Source organism: Herpailurus yagouaroundi, unplaced genomic scaffold (genome assembly GCF_014898765.1).
Source record: "Herpailurus yagouaroundi ecotype Mexico unplaced genomic scaffold, PumYag 188, whole genome shotgun sequence".
NCBI classification, from domain to species: domain Eukaryota; kingdom Metazoa; phylum Chordata; class Mammalia; order Carnivora; family Felidae; genus Herpailurus; species Herpailurus yagouaroundi.
Window position 1 is genome coordinate 20461282 of NW_024412419.1, and position 16251 is coordinate 20477532.

The 16251-nt window shown below is 52.3% G+C and overlaps 1 protein-coding gene across 2 annotated transcripts in view; it reads right to left on the reverse strand.

Annotated features, from left to right (window-relative positions):
- Window positions 1-16251, reverse strand: part of DNMT3A (DNA methyltransferase 3 alpha) — a 100278-nt gene that overhangs the window by 73654 nt on the left and 10373 nt on the right. Inside the window, exon 1 of one of the 2 annotated variants that reach the window (XM_040496225.1) lies at window positions 942-966. The exons of the other annotated variant lie outside the window; for it this stretch is intronic. The gene's annotated coding sequence lies outside the window, so the exon portion shown is untranslated. Of the gene's footprint in view, window positions 1-941; window positions 967-16251 lie in introns of those variants that run through there. 2 annotated transcript variants of the gene reach the window in all.

The window sequence follows — 16251 nt, forward strand, 5'->3', positions numbered from 1 at the left end:
TTCCTTCCTTCCTTCCTTCCTTCCTTCCTTCCTTCCTTCCTTCCTTCGGGGAGCTTCTAGTACTATTACTATCCCACGTTTACAGTGGAACCTAATGTTCAAAAAGGTTAGGATTTGTCCATATTCTAGAGTCAAAGCAGAAACTTGAATCCAGATCTCTCTCACTAAAGCTCTGGGGGGACTGCCTATGAAGCTTTGTCCCCCAGCTTATACCACCCCACAGAAACAACTCTTGAGAGCCCATTCGAGAACTGGTCCAACCCAGAGCTCCATAAAGCTTCCCTCCATTATCAGCCAGTCATTCCCCCTCAAACCCACACCCCGTTTGTTAGCACAAACATGCCCAATGGCCTTCCCACCACCACCACCCCCCAACCACATCAAAACCTTCAAAAGGATAAGGGAGTTATCTAGTTGGAAAGAATATTGAACCCAGAGTCAGCAGATGTGGGTTCTAGTCCTGACTCGGGCTTCCCACCCTTAGTTTCCTCAACCGTGAAATGGTCGAAGTAGACTCCGTCATCTACAAGGGGTCTTCTAGCCCCTCCCGGCCAAGCTACTGGAGGCTCCAAGGGCAAAGGGGAGACGCAGACAAGGCTGGGACAACTTCAGGAGCCCCAGAGCCCCAGAATGGAGTCGGTGAAGACCCAGGCACAAAGTAAGTAAGAGGCAGATAACCCTCCACCAGATGTTTGTCTCAACACTGCCCTGAGGCCCAGAAACACCCAGGGATCTTCTGCAAGAAAAAAAAAAAAAAAAAAAAAACCACTTTCAGAGAACCTCTGGTTGCCATTGAAAAGAGTAGGAAGTAGGAGGGAAAAGCGGAACATCACAAGGCATTGACCCTGAGGACAGACACCCCGGAAAGGAAAGGAAACCTCTTTCCTCCTCCCCTTCCTCCCCATATCCCCCTGGTATCTGAGCTGCACGCACAAACTCACCGCAAACTCAGCTGACCTGGGTCAGTCTGTAGGTTCCTTTGTGTTACTCAATGGAACAGATCTGTCAGAAAGTGCTCCTCAGAATCACCCAGCATCATCTAAAACCATCCGGCATATGGTCAGGCAGGCCACGCACCGCACAGCCCAGGGGGCCCACGGCGGTGGCCAAGCTCCAGGACTCGACACGGCGCTTCCCACCTGCCCTTGGAAGCTTCCTTCTCTCAAGCAGCCCTGCTGAGAGGAGCAGCCAGCTCCTGGGCCCCCGGTCCCAACCCAGCGGCATGTGTCCACCACGGCGACGGTCCTTCACCAAGCACGGCTCTCTGCTGCTCCTGGTGCCGAAGCCTCCTTCTCACCGGTGCCAAGGGCTGTGCCACAAAAACCACCACCAAAGAAAAATCCATGCCAGGAACCCTACCACCAAGGACAAGCAGCTTTTATTTCCTTCTTTACACTTCTAAATGTCCACAGTGGCCGTAAATAATGTGTATAGCAACATCTTTAAAAAATGCTTAAGGAGGGGCGCCTGGGTGGCGCAGTCGGTTAAGCGTCCGACTTCAGCTCGGGTCACAATCTCACAGTCCATGAGTTTGAGCCCCGCGTCGGGCTCTGGGCTGATGGCTCAGAGCCTGGAGCCTGCTTCTGATTCTGTGTCTCCCTCTCTCTCTGCCCCTCGCCCGTTCATGCTCTGTCTCTCTCTGTCTCAAAAATAAATAAACGTTAAAAAAAAAATTTTTTTTAAATGCTTAAGGAATCCCATCAGAAAAATGTCTGGGTATCACAACCTACACAGTCACCATTATCACTCTTCAATTCCAAACCCGCTGTGGAAAAAGGACAGGGATTTTGAATACACACACCAAATTTCACCACCGTCTAAATCCAAGTTGGTAAAAAATTTTTTTTGTTTTGTTTCTCAAGACGTACAGTCACAGGCTGGGGCCGAACAGAGAGGAGACACCCCCACCCCCGCGACATTTTGGGGTCTGGAAAGCAGCTTTGTGATTGCCAAATTTCAGACAAAACTGATTTCAAATCAACCTCAAATCAAATCAGATCAGACCTGCTTTATGACAAGAATCCTCAAAAGACACTTGAGACAGTAGCACCAGATATCTCCCAGACCAGGGGTGAGGGGGACGGACAAGGGAAAATGAAGAAGACTGGAGGAAAGAAGTAAAAGCCCTAGGTCCTGTCCCCGTGGAGTCCGAAGGTTTACTCTCTGGAGAGCACAGAACAGAGGGGTCTCTGCACAGAGAGTTGACTGGTGCAGCTGAGAGCAAAGGTAATATATCAAAATCTGGGAGATGAAGATTATTTTAAACGCTGACGTCGAGTGCCCCCAGCTTTTCCCCACTGGGCTCCCAGAACCCTGGCAGCCCGACCCTCGCCTTCTCTGGAGAATCTCATTAGTCGGAGGGGATAGGCCTGCGGACATAGATGCTGCCACCAGAAGCCAAACGGTGTCCAAATGGCTTGTTTAGGTCAACCAGGTGGGTCTGCCGCACAACAAGCCCCAGCATCATGCACAGGTCTTCTAATCCACTTGTTCGTCCCCCGTGCTTAATCCTGTAAAGGACCATCATGGACCAGTAGACGTCAGAGGGAAGCCTCTGACTTGGAAGACAGAGACGAGAACGCAGAAACCCAAACCAAACCACAACTTGGAAAACCCAGACTTCAGGCCCAGATCAGACGCCGCGTTCATGAGACAAGAACGTGGCGCGATTTGAAGAGAACACTCAGAGAACAAAACAGGTTTGCCGAAGGTACAAGTCATGCTAGCAAGATGCAGAACTCAACACAAAGGTACTCCAAAGAGAAAAACGGAAATAGGAGAGGACGGGAAAGAGAGCTTGAGAACTGGTCTGGAAGTTTCATCTGAAAAGCAGGCATTACAGAAAAACAAAAAAAACAACAACGGGAGAAAATTACCAATGAAATAATTCAAGGGAATTTCCCAGAGCCGAGACATGAGTGACCTGGTTGAAAAGACCCACCACAAGGCACGTCACCGTGAAATCTCAGAACACTGACATCAAGAGAGGATCTTGCAGACCAGGAGAAAAAGTGGACATATAAAGGTCCAGGAAGCAGAATGGCTTCGGATCGCTCAACGGTAATGTGGAAAGCAAGAAGACAAAGGACCAATACCTTTGGAATTCTTAAAATAATTCTCCCGTTAGAATTCTTTACGCAGCCTCGTCATCATTTACGTGTGATAGAAGAATATATTTTCCAGACGCTCCTTTCTCAGGAACACAGGAAGATGTCCTCTAAGACACACGAGACAAGGGAAGGGGATCTCCGGGATTGAGGTGGAAACAGGCCAGGTGAAGCCATCGAGGGTCACTGTTCGGATCAAAGCAGCGTCACCTAAGCCTCAGGCCTGTTGACTGCTGTCATTGCCATGCCCTTGACCATCAAAGGGTCTTTTTAAGCCGACAAGACTACGGGTGTCACTCCCTGTTCCCACTCTGCCATCTGAACTCAGGAACTGAACGGATTCGGATATTGACAGGTATCTGTCCTGGACGATGTGCTCCAAAAAGGGGCAGTAAACCAGACAAGAGGAAGAAGGCGAGATCCAGGAAACAGGAACTTCGACCCGAAAGAAGGCAGAGGGAATGCCACGGAGGACCACAAAAGGAAGCCACAGAATGGCAGCCACAACGTGCCACACAGCCAGAACTGGAAAGGATTTTCCAGCAAGAACTGCAAAACTGGGTCTGGAACATGTAATATTTGATGTGACTGCCCTATGGAAAGCCACACCAACAGCTATTAGAAGGTGAGGCAGCAACTAGCAAAAGGTACAAAGAAAATAAGGCAGATGCAGAAACCAGATCATTGTTAACTTCAGTGGAAAAAAAAAAAAAAGAAAATGATTGCAGTAGACTGTAAGGCTTAGCTGTGAATACAGACGCATTAGTTGATTTAACAAATATGTGTGTGTGTATACACACCTATGTAATGCATGTGGGTATGTATACATATGTGTGTGTGTATATATATATATGTGTGTGTGTGTGTGTATATATATATATGCATTTCCTGTTGCTGCTGTTACCAGTCACCACAAAATTAATGACTTATTTTTTTTTTAAATGATAGTTTTTTTTTTATTTTTTTTTTATTTTTAATTTTTTTTTTCAACATTTATTTATTTTTTGGGACAGAGAGAGACAGAGCATGAACGGGGGAAGGGCAGATAGAGAGGGAGACACAGAATCGGAAACAGGCTCCAGGCTCCGAGCCATCAGCCCAGAGCCCGACGCGGGGCTCGAACTCACGAACCGCGAGATCGTGACCTGGCTGAAGTCGGACGCTTAACCGACTGCGCCACCCAGGCACCCCCAAAATTAATGACTTAAAACAACACAAATGTGTCATGTTGCAGTTCTGGGAGACAAAAGTTCAAAATGGTTCTTGTCACTGGACTGAAAATCAAGATGTTGGTAGGGCTGCACTCCCCTCTCTGGAGGCTCTAGGGAGAATCCATTCCCTCGACTTTTTCGACTCCTACAGGCTACTCACATTCCTTGGCTCATGGTCCCTTCCATCGTCAGAGCCAGCAACGGCCAGGCTCTCTCTTACCGCATTACTCTGACTCCGCTTCCAGAATCACATCTCCTCTGCCTCTCCCACCTCTGTCTTTCATTTCTAGGGACCCTGTCGATTACCCTAGACCCACCCAGAGAATGTAGGATGATCTCCCCATCTCAAGATCTTTAACTTAATCAGACCTGCCGGCAAAGTCCCTTTTGTTACATAAGGTAACATATCCACAGGTTCAGGGGATTAGGATGCGTCCCTCTTGGTGGGGGTGGGGACGTGGCAATATCCTGCCTATGACACGTATACACACGCATACATTCATATGTGCATAAAACATTTTTGAAAGAGCACTGTTAATAGTATGCCCTACCACGAGAACTATTTAGGAGCAGAAAGGCTGGCCGTGTAAGGGAGCTGCATGCCTACTTACTAAATAGGAAATCATTGGGAAATGTCTAAAATGGAAGAATCAAAAATATGCACATGCCTCAGAAATGTGAGATGCAAAATTGCTAGAAGAAACAGCTAAAAGTGGTCACCTCTGAGAAGGAGAGGGTGGGAGGGTCTCTTTGGTGAAGTGATGTTGGTCTTGACTTCTTACGTGATGCGTATGTACTGCTGTGAGGAAATAAGACAGGAATGTTATGGGGTGCCTGGGTTAACCAGGCGGTTAAGCGTCAGCTTCAGCTCAGGTCATGATCTCACGGTTTGGGGGTTCAAGCCCCGCATCGGGCTCTGCGCTGCCAGCTCGGAGCCTGGAGCCTGCTTCGGATTCTGTGTCTCCCTCTCTCTCTGCCCCTCCCCCGCTTGCATTCTGTCTGTCTCTCTCTCTCAAAAATACATAAACATTAACACAATTATTTTAAAGAGGGAATAGGGAAGGGCAAGAGGGCTTACCTCCCAACTTCAACCACTGGTTGGCGTTGGCTTCTATCCTCCTCTACGAGTGCGTCTAAGCCCTTCTACCTTGCTGCTCTGTGAAACCATCACTTCCCACAGCATGACCATGACCAGTGCCTCACGCCCACACACAGTTCCATCACCAGCTATAAAAGGGGTGCCTCCCTCCCTGCTCCCCCACCCCACCCCTCACCGAACGTGTCTAATCCCTCCCCGTACATCACTTCCACCAAGCACAGCCCCTGCCCAGGGTGCTGCAAGTCCCTTCCATTCCTCCCAAAGTGCATCTGTGCTCGCCATGGCTGCCCACGTCCCTAACCGCAACACCAGCTCATTCAACAGCCCACCTCAGCCGAACACCCACAGTTGAGCCATCCCTGCCACGTCACCTGCCCCCCACCCCCCGCCTCCAGCCTGCCACCACACCGTCCCCGGCACCATCCCCACCTTCCTCACCAACCCCAACCCCATCAGCACCTCCCCAGCTCATCACCCCAAGTCTCCCCTCCAGGTTTGCGCCCACCAGCACTGAGACCGTCACCCCGCTATGTCACCTCAACAAGAGCCTGCGCAGAACGATTCTCTTCCAGGAACAAAACCAGAATTGCCCCAAACCTAAATCCTTTCTCCATCAAAAACAATCCCGGGGCGCCTGGGTGGCTCAGTGGTTGAGCTTCCGACTTCGGCTCAGGTCACGATCTCACGGTTGGTGGGTTCAAGCCCCCTGTCGGGCTCTGTGCTGACAGCTCAGAGCCTGGAGCTGCTCTGGATTCTGTGTCTCCTTCTCTCTCTGCCCCTCCCCTGCTCACGCTCTCTCTCTCAAAGATAAACAAAAATTTTTTAAAAATTAAAAAAACAACACAATCTTGATGTCATCATCGTAAGAGCCCACTCCACTCCATCGCAAGTGCTCGATCTGCATCGCTGAAAAACATAGACCATCTCTGGAGCAGGCCCTTCCTCCCCCTCCGTCTAAAGTCTACTTTTCCCCTTGTGGACTTTGCTTGTTTCCAGCTATCTACCCCTCCCCACCAGGGGGCTTGGGGCGTATTTGTCCTGACCCCACAACTCACCCCAGGCAGAGTGAGCACGTGACCAGGCGTGACCAGGCGTGGCCAACCGGAGGCCTCCAGGGACCGTGGTGGTGCAATGGAAAGGCTACAGGGTAGGATGTGAGTCAGGAGCGGCTGCCTGCGGGGGAGGGCTTGCCTGAGAACAAAGAGCTGAAGACAGAGGGATGGCACACTGAGGTCATTGTCTAGGCCCCCGAGAATCTAGCTGTACCTGGAGGCAGGGCATCTCTGAAACTCGCAGTAATGGAAGCCTTTCCTGCTTGGGTGTGAGTGAGTCTGTGCCGTGCGGCTGACAGTCCTGACTCATATGCTAATCTCAGCCTCCTAAAGGGCTTCTTCCTGCTAGGGTTCAAATCCTGACCTGCTTACTCTATCAGCTGTGTGACCTGGGGCAAAACCATGGCCCGCGGCCTCAGTTTTCTCAGCTGTAAAATGGGGTAATAATAGGAGCCACTTCACAGGGTTGTTGTGAGAATTCAAACGAAATTCATTGAACATGCTTACAAGGGTGCCTGGCACAAAGAAAATCCTCAGTACATTTAAACAACTGTTAGTCCCTGACTAATCCAGCCCACGGTTTTCTCTCCTTTCTTGAAATCCCCCGAGTGCCCGTGAGCGGACGTCACTCAAACAGGAGCTTGTACTCACGAAGCTCCCACGACGTGCCAGCCCCTGTGAATAGAGCTTTACAACCGCAACATCTTGTTCATCCTCACGCCTCACTCCGACCTTTTGAAGTGGGGAGTCTCCCCTCCCCCCTCCCCGTTTTCCAGACGAGAAACGTGCGGTATCGAAAGGTTAAGAAAGCTGCCCAAGGTCATTATTAAGTGGTGGAGCTGGATTCACATCCACGTCTGTCCCACCCTGAAGTCCAGAGTTTTCCACTTCATCATGTCCTCTTACAATTAACATGTGGCTGTTGCAGACATATTAACTTTGGGCACAGATTGGTCTGAAAGCAAAGTTTCCAGTTAGCCTCCCTTTCCTGGTGAGGCCTGTCTGCGGGGAGGGCAGGAGTCGGCGTGGTGGTAAACAACTTTCTAATCATAGTAGCCCGGGCTCTGCCCAACGCGTCAATCATTCATTCAGCTATTTACTGGGTACCTACCATGTGCTCGGCACTTGCTAAGAGACTCGTATGGTCCCATTTCATCCTTGCAACGATCCTGTGAAATGTATGAAATGGTTCTCTTGTTATTCCCGTCTTACAGAAGGAAAACCTGAGGCTGAGAGGTTTAGTACCTCTCCAAGGGAGCACAGGTAGAAAGTTCCAGGGCAGGATTATGAAGCCAGGTCCATCTAACTCCAGGGTCCTTACAAACATGGCAGCACTTGGTCACGGATGAACACGCTGAGCCTACACCGCACATCATCTGTCTACGCCCCTGGTGTGGCACCAGCCCAGAGATAACAGCGTCATAGCTGAATTTCCTACTGGAGCTTGGGCGGAAGCTACAAATGCACCTGGTGGATGACCGAAGGCAGGAGAGTAATCGTGTGCCCCTCGCCACCTAATCATCTGCCAGGGTGGCGATAAGCTCCGGGCCTAGTAAACTGGGGGCCGGTAGGAGGCTGAGGGGAGCGATCAGGGCCTCCGAGACAGAGATGTCTATCTGCCAAGACTTTCCCCCTACCACAGCCTCTCTCGGTCACAAGACTGAGCTGGATGGGGGGCGGGGGGGGGGGGTCTCCTTTGGACTGCTCATTCCCTCTCAGCGTGAGTGAGATGCACATCATCATACCATTCCTCTGGCTTCCAGAAACATCCCTCCCATCCAAACCACCAGCTGCACAGAGAATACCAAAAGCCATTGGCAACAGGCCAACAGTCCTGCCATCCTGTTGCCACTTCAAAGCCCATCTGTCTGGCTCTGGAGTCACAACAAGATGACCTGTGGTTGTCACACTATCCTCGAGGCCAGGGCACCACCAGTGTGAGCATTTATGATCACGCCAAACCTGCTGCCACGATGGTGGCAACACCGGCAGAGATGAGTTGAATCAGACTCCTGTGCTCATACTAATGGTTACCATGACACAGACCCGAAAGCAAGGAGGGAAAAAAAAGATTTATACCCAAAATAGATGCTGGTAAGGAGCCGAAGTTGTCCTTGGGCATTAAAAAGAACCAGTACAGACTTCCGTTAAGGAGCACGCAATTCTGAGTGTGACAGGTCAGGAGATGCCCGACTTGTGGGGAGCCATGGGTGCTGGAGCAGTCAGATGGGCGTCCGGGGCCTTGGATCAGAGAGCCAGGGTGGCCAGGCTGAGGGTCCACATGAGAATCAGCCACGTGGGCCCTGGCAGGGCCTGCTGTCTGAGCAGCCGTGAGCGTGGGTCCGGTCCTGTCCTCCCCTGGAGGTAGCCCATGGTCCACACCTGCCAGCTCCGGGACCTCTTCACTTACTCCCTGTTGACCCCTGCCTGCGGCCCCTACCTCCTGTCTCTGAAACCGTCTAGGAGTGCGGAACGTCATAATCCCCGAAGGGGACACCACCATGGTTCCACTGGAAAGTAAGTCCACAGCCTGGCTTTTTTTGGACCCCTGCGCCACTGAACCAAGAGCCCCAAAAAAAGAGTTACTCCACTGGCTTGCGTGATCGATCCTAGTTCCCACACCACTGAGTTGCTGGTTCGTAACAGAGACAAGGAAGACCACATCCGGAATCCAGAGGATTCTCTCAGTCACCTCTTAGAACTTCCAAGCCCCAAAGTTAGGGTTAATGGAAAAACTAGAGTAACAATAACAACAACATAAAAGACAGACCAACGAGGGATTCGGATCCTTCGAGAATCAAGGTTCGGGCCACTGCACCAGGTAAAAGAAGCCTGGCCTGCTGACATTCCAGTAGAGCACAGAGGAAATCTAGGGTGTATAACGGGAGAAAGGAGCCAGACATCAAACGTGGCCTTGGGAACAAACACAGAAATGAAAACAGTAGTAGTTTTGTGTACTTTCTATTTACTTGATACATATACGTGTTTATTTGTACATGGTAACCGTTTTTCTTCTTTTTCCTCCTTCTTCCCATTATTTCATATACAAGCTGTTGGAAGTTAAATTTATACTTTAGTCTTTAAAAAAAAAAAAAGATTTTATTTTTAAGTAATCGCTACACCCAACGTGGGGCTTGAACTCACAACCCTGTGATCAAGAGTCACATGCTCCACCGACTGAGCCAGCCAGCCTCCCCTATACTTTAGTCTTTAGGTAACAGAATAGTCAGTGGCACTGTGACTGAACTTGAGAAGCTATTCACGTAGACAGTGGCTGATCCAGTGCTTAGTGGGACTCTTCGGGGAAAAGGGTGAGAAGAATTGCTTGCTGTGTCTTGCGAGGTAGAAACATGGCTTCGATTGTACTTGTAGGGGAGCCCAAATAGGTGTGAAAGGTGCAAATGCAGTTGTGCGGCCAAAGGGGTAGATAGACTGCCAGTTAGCGATTTATTCATCCTTCACTTCCTGCTCGGTGAAAATGGAACCAGGCCCTTGAAGTGTTTCTCCTCTGCCAGCAGGCACGGCGTTAGACTCTGCCACCAGAGGGTACTGGAGGGACACTGAAGAAAAGGGAGTCTTCTTTCCTAGACCTGGGGTGCTCTCCCGGAGCTCTGTACACAACTTCCCAGGCCCCGGCTCCTGCAGCGAGGGGGCTTCTGAAGCGCCTGGTCTGGGGAGTCCCTAACAGCCGGCAGCAGCCAACAGCTCCACCCGACATTCCCCTTGGGTAGTTTAGTGTCAGTGTGACCCATGCATAGCTTTCCTTGGGACCCAAAGGATGGCTTCCGGTGAGTTCCAGGGGCAAGTCTCCAGCAAGGTCTTCCAACGTGTCTCCACAGTCAGCTCCCTGTCATCCAGGGAGCCACAGCCGTGCCCTCTCCATCCAGGTCGGGATATCGGCCCCAGCGTGGGCCTCTTCCCCGGGCGCTCCATGGTGACCCCCGGGGAAGTGGCTGGTCTCACACGTGCAATTTCTATATTCTCTGTAGTTCGCTTTACGTCTCACCGGCCGGTCTCTCACTACTCCCAACCCCAATTGTAGTTAACACGTCTTGATAGTAAAACTTTTCCTGTTCAGATCACGATGTGCTTTTTGTCTTCTGAATGGACTCTGATACGGTCACCCACAGCCTCAAAGGACCATTTTCCATCCTCGTGGTCCTTGAGTTCAATTCAGCCTCCTCGCCAGCTAACCGTTACCCTGCTTCAAGCACTCGATCGGCCACCGTTTGCTGAGTGCCACTACTGAGCCACAAGACACCCTACTTCTGGAAGCTTCCAAGCCAGTCGATTCTCTGGCTCTCAGTCCTGCCCATGCCTCCCCCTGGCTCCATGCCCTTGACTCTCCCACCCCTCGGGCCCCTCTGCTCTGTCTCGGGGGGCAGCTACTACTGCACAGCGGGCACCCCCGTGGGGCACGCGGTCCCCTCTGCGGAGACGCTCAGGCACCGGGGTCAGTACAGACCCCCACTTTCTGGACATCTCCACATGGCTGGTTTGCAACCACCTAAAATCCCACTCTTCTAGACCCAGATGCCTCATGTTTCCTCTGGCTTCTCTCCCTACACGGTAGTGGCACCACCCCCCCCTCGGCCGCCGACGCCCCAAAGCCTGAAGGGAACCGAGGTCCCCCTTCCTCCTCAGTCCACCCGGCACCTGATCCTGTCCTCGGGCCTCTATCCTCCACCTCTGCCCTCCGGGCCCTTTGTGCCACAGGTCTCGACCTTGGTGGATGTTCTACGACGGGGCTCCCTGCCTCTTGCATATCTACCGCCCACCCCGGCCTCTCAGCAAAGATTTTCCACAGCACGTGGCCTCCTCCATCAAAACCTATGATGCCTGATGAAAACGTTCTGAGATTGCCTGTGGTGATGGTCGCACAACTCTGTGAATGTACTAAAAACCATCGCATTGCACACGTTAAACGGGTGGATTGTATGGTATGTGAATCATATCTCAATACAGCCGTTATTTTTTTTAAAACTCCATTGGGCCTATGATTTTCACGCACAGTAAAATCTGAACTCTGGTCCAGACCTACACGGATGGCTCACCACAGCGTGGCCTCACCCCCCACCTTCCCAGCCGACCCCATCATTCCAGGGCCGGTCACTGTCCCCCAGCTCACACCCTCCGTTCCCACACCTGTGACTACACCCACCCCGTCCTCTCCTCTGAGGGAGTCCCCTCCCCCCCCTTCCCTCAGCACCCCCATGCCCACTGCTTCTCCTCGACCACCCATCCAGTGGTCTTTAATCAGTGTCTGTCACGTGGTCATTTCGCTTTTCATGTGTATATGCGTGTGTCTGCTTTCCCAAACAGAGGAGGTCAGAGTTCATGTCTTGCACCTTGCTGTCCCCCCAGACAGCTCACAGCTGCCTCCCCCCTCCTCCCTGTTCCGGGTGACCCTTGAGGCAAAGAGGACTGTGTGAAATCACTCCCAGGCAGCTGCAACATCCCCAGCACAGTGCTGCGGTGCCCCGAGTGACCCCCCACAAGCCCCATTCCAGGGGTCGCTTAGCAGAGCCCCCCAAGGGACTCTGCCCACAGTAAGGCCCTCTGCGGGAGCTCCTGGCTTCCTGTACCACCTTTCCCAGGCCAGAACATACACCTGCTGTGGGGTTTGCAGGCCCCACTGGCCCCCAGATGCACAGGGTGAAGGGGGTCATGAGGGTCCTAGGTCAGGGTGTCAGTGAACCACAGGAAGCAAGGGGGGATGGCCTCCCACACCCCTCCGGGCCCTTGGAGGCTGAGTCCCCACATGGCCTGTTGCCACTCTCTCCCCACCATCTACGCACATGCTTCTTCCACTCACGCTTTCTCACCCTTCTCCGAAATCAAGTGACCACCCAGCTGACCCCCTTCCAGGCCACAATTAAGATGTCCCTGAAAAGGTCTTCAGGGCCTGGGAGCTGCTATCGGGGCACAGCTCCTCTCCACCCGTTGCTACATGAACTACTCACTTGTCCCTGGTTTGCTTTCTCCTCACCCTCTGCCCCAACCAAAACCAAACGTTTTGTGAAGGGGGTCGAGGGGAGGAAGTAGAGCTCCAGATTCTGGGCAATGCTTTTCGGAGTCACTAGCCCCTGGCAGCAGCCCTGGGGCCTCTCACTGCCCCCCCCCCACACCCAACTTCAGCCCTAGGGAGGCTCAGCCAGACTCCACCTCAAACCCTGGCCCTGCCAGTCAGGGACACAGGCTTCGGTGTCTGGTCTCTGCAGTGGAGTGAATAGGAGCCCCTATTTTAAGATATGAGAGAATCCAGGGCGCCTGGGTGGCTCAGTTGGTCAAGCATCTGACTTCGGCTCAGGTCACGATCTCACAGTTTGTGAGTTCAAGCCCTGGTTCGGGCTCTGTGCTGACAGCTCAGAGCCTGGAGCCTGCTTCAGTTTCTGTGTCTCCTTCTCTCTCTGCCCCTGCCCTGCTCACACTCTGTCTCTGTCTCAAAAATAAACAAACAAAAAAGGATATGAGAGAATCCAAGTCAAGCTTTTAGCCAATGCCTGGGACACAGTAGGCACTAAATAAATGTTAAGTCTTTTAAAAAGTATTATGTGATTAATCAGGGCAAAAGGCCAGTGAAGTGTCCTTAGAAAACCTAGACTCTGGCTTAAGATCACATCTACAAGTGCCTGTCACTCAAGGTGGCCTGACCCAGAGTCATCTCTCCCAGCTAAAGCCCTCGTCTGCCCCTAATCCCCCAGTCCAAGGCCCCTGGCCACAAGTATGGGCAACCTCTTCACCAGAGCCCCGAATCCATCATCATGGCCACACACACACACACACACACACACACACACACACGTGTGTGTGCGCACAGATACACACAGACAGGTGCATGTGTGCACACATGGGCATGTATACAAGGACAGATGCATGCACACACACACACAGATATACACGCGTGTGCGCACAGACACGGGTACACAGATACACATGCATGTGCACACACAGATACAGACAGATGCGTGTGTGCACAGACACACACAGACACTCACCCCTCCACACACACACAGACGGATACAGACACACACTGACATGCTGAGACACACATATATAGACAGACACGTATGTACACACACACACACACACACACACACACACACACTCACTCTCTCTCTCTCCTCACGCTCCAGGCGCCCCCTGCACATGCATCACACATTTCACCTACTGTATGGGCCAAAGAGGCATTTGGAAACCAGCTTGGGAACCTCATAACCATTCATAACATTGTTCTGATAGAAAACACAAAACATTGCCCGATAAACAAACATTTGCAATAGAATTCCTCCAAGAGCTAGGAATTGCCTGTGCTAGAAAACTAACCGAGCAAGAAGAGAAAACCGCATACACTTAAGTTTGCCTCTGCAAAATTAATACCAATTACAAAAACATTTATGTGAACTGCTTACCATTTACACCTAATTACCATGCAGCACAATTATGCATACCATTAAGGGCATGCCAGATGAATTATGCTGTATGTTTCATTTGATTACACCACCACACCCTCCGTCCATATATGCCCAGCTTCCAGAGGGCCATCCCTCTGCCAGGGTGCAAGCACAGGTCTGTACAAACCAAAGAAACATTGCTTTCCACTCTGAAGTCGATCGTGGTCCCCACCCCAACCTCTTGCCCCAGCCAGAGCCAGCCTGACTCTGGCCCAGGCCTTCCCGCCAACATCACCACCACGGGAGCCCAGCCGAGACGCCATCTTCCCGCCAGAGCCTCCACCAGAAGGCTGACCTTCCGAGGTCTCCCCGCGGCCGTGGCTACATGTCACAGGGGCCACGATACAGCCAATGGTCACCATGGCGTGGCCACTCACGAGGCAGCTGGCCTCGCTGTCCAGACAAGGCCACCCCAAGCTCACCTTGCAGACCCCGCCAGGGCCCTACACCCCTCCTCCTGGCACACTGAGCCAGCCACTGCCCAGGCCCCGCACGGTGCGGAGCTTCTCCCTCTCTTGTCCACACGGCCGTGGACAGTCCTGCCCCCTCTTTGTTAAAGAGAAAAGGAACCGACTCCCCTGGTTCCCACTTAGCCCACTAGACGCTCTTCAAATACAGTGGGGCGACCCAGACTCGAGAAACAGGAGAGTCAATGGAACGTGATACGTGGACCTTCCCAGGACAGGGAACTCCTCAAAACTGACTGCGGGCAGGTGACACGGGCCTCCTGGAGGCAAAGCGCAAGAAGTAACTCAGCCGCTGAGAGAGGGAAGGAAGGGGTGCGCACGTGTGTGCCTCCACAGCACCAGAAGGGAACACGCGCAGCTGAATGTTAATTCTCGAACACCTGTGAGGCCAACTGCATAAGGATTCTTTTAAAAGACGAGTGACATAAAATGTGTGACGAGTGACATCAAACATCCAGGGTTAGCGCAAGAAGCAGCGTTTCAAACAAGCAAACACAAGCCTGTGAGGTTGTCTCCACTTTGCAGATGGCAAACTCCATGAGAAGCATGGAGTGATCTGCCCAAGCACGCGGCTAGGAGGTGGCAGGGCCAAGCTGAGACCCCTGTCTGTCCAGCACCGGGTCTGCTGGCCCTGGCACGATGCCACGCTGCCTCTCGTCTCGGTGGTGCTAACTCAGCTCACGTCATTTTGCTGGAAGGTCTTTGGAAATGGCCCTTCCTGCGACAGGCAGATTCATTTCTATCTTAGAGAAATGGTTTTTGTTTGTTTCTTGTTTGCTTCTCCAAACTGCTGTCCCCCGCTTATCCCCACCTATCTCGGCAGCCCTGCCTTAAAGGGAAGGGTGGATGCCAACTCTGCAATTCGCGTACCATTTTCCAGGGTGAAGGGACTCACCCCGGGGCCCTGCAGCCAGGGAGCCCGGGGACAGAGCCTAGGCGTTAAGGCTCATCTTCTGAAGGGGCTCCTGGGAAGAGCAAGGTCCGGCTCAGGCCCTCAAACATCAGTAGCCCCCAGTTACTTCCCTCCGAAAAGTCTACAGAAGTTGCTACCAGCTACGGAAGAAAATGTGCCGGCCCTTCTAATCCATCATGCTGGGCCCTGTCCCTCCCTCCAGCTCCAGTCCTGTCCCCCATGGGAAGCCTCTGCAGGGCTCCCCCAGGCTCCCCCCACCGGTGCCCTCTCAGTGGCTGTCGCCTCCCCCCACACAGCTGGCCAGGTGACACTGCCCAGCCTCTAGCCCCACCTCCATGTCCGCACTGCCACTCCCCTTCTGACTAGGCTCCCTGCCCCCCTCCTTCTGTCCAGTCTTTCTGCCTCGAGGCCCCTGGACCCCCCCCCCCCGCTCGGGTATAAACGTGGACATGTTACTCCAAGCCCGACATCTGCCAGAGGATAAAACCCCAGCCTTCCGTGGTCCAGCTCCACCCCGCATCTCACCATTCCCCACATCCCATGACGTCCGAAAATGCCCTTGACCCCCTGGCTGACTGCTCCCTGCCCTTTGACACTCAGCTCAAGCATCACGTCCTTTAGAACAGTATCCTGATGAGCACTTCATAATGTCTGTAATTGTCGAATCGCTATGTTGTACACCTGAAACTAATCTAATATTATAGGTCAACTAAATTTCAATTAAAAAATTAAAAAAAAAAAAAATGGGGCGCCTGGGTGGCACAGTCGGTTAAGCGTCCGACTTCAGCCAGGTCACGATCTCGCGTCTGTGAGTTCGAGCCCCGCGTCGGGCTCTGGGCTGATGGCTCGGAGCCTGGAGCCTGTTTCCGATTCTGTGTCTCCCTCTCTCTCTCTGCCCCTCCCCCGTTCATGCTCTGTCTCTCTCTGTCCCAAAAATAAATAAACGTT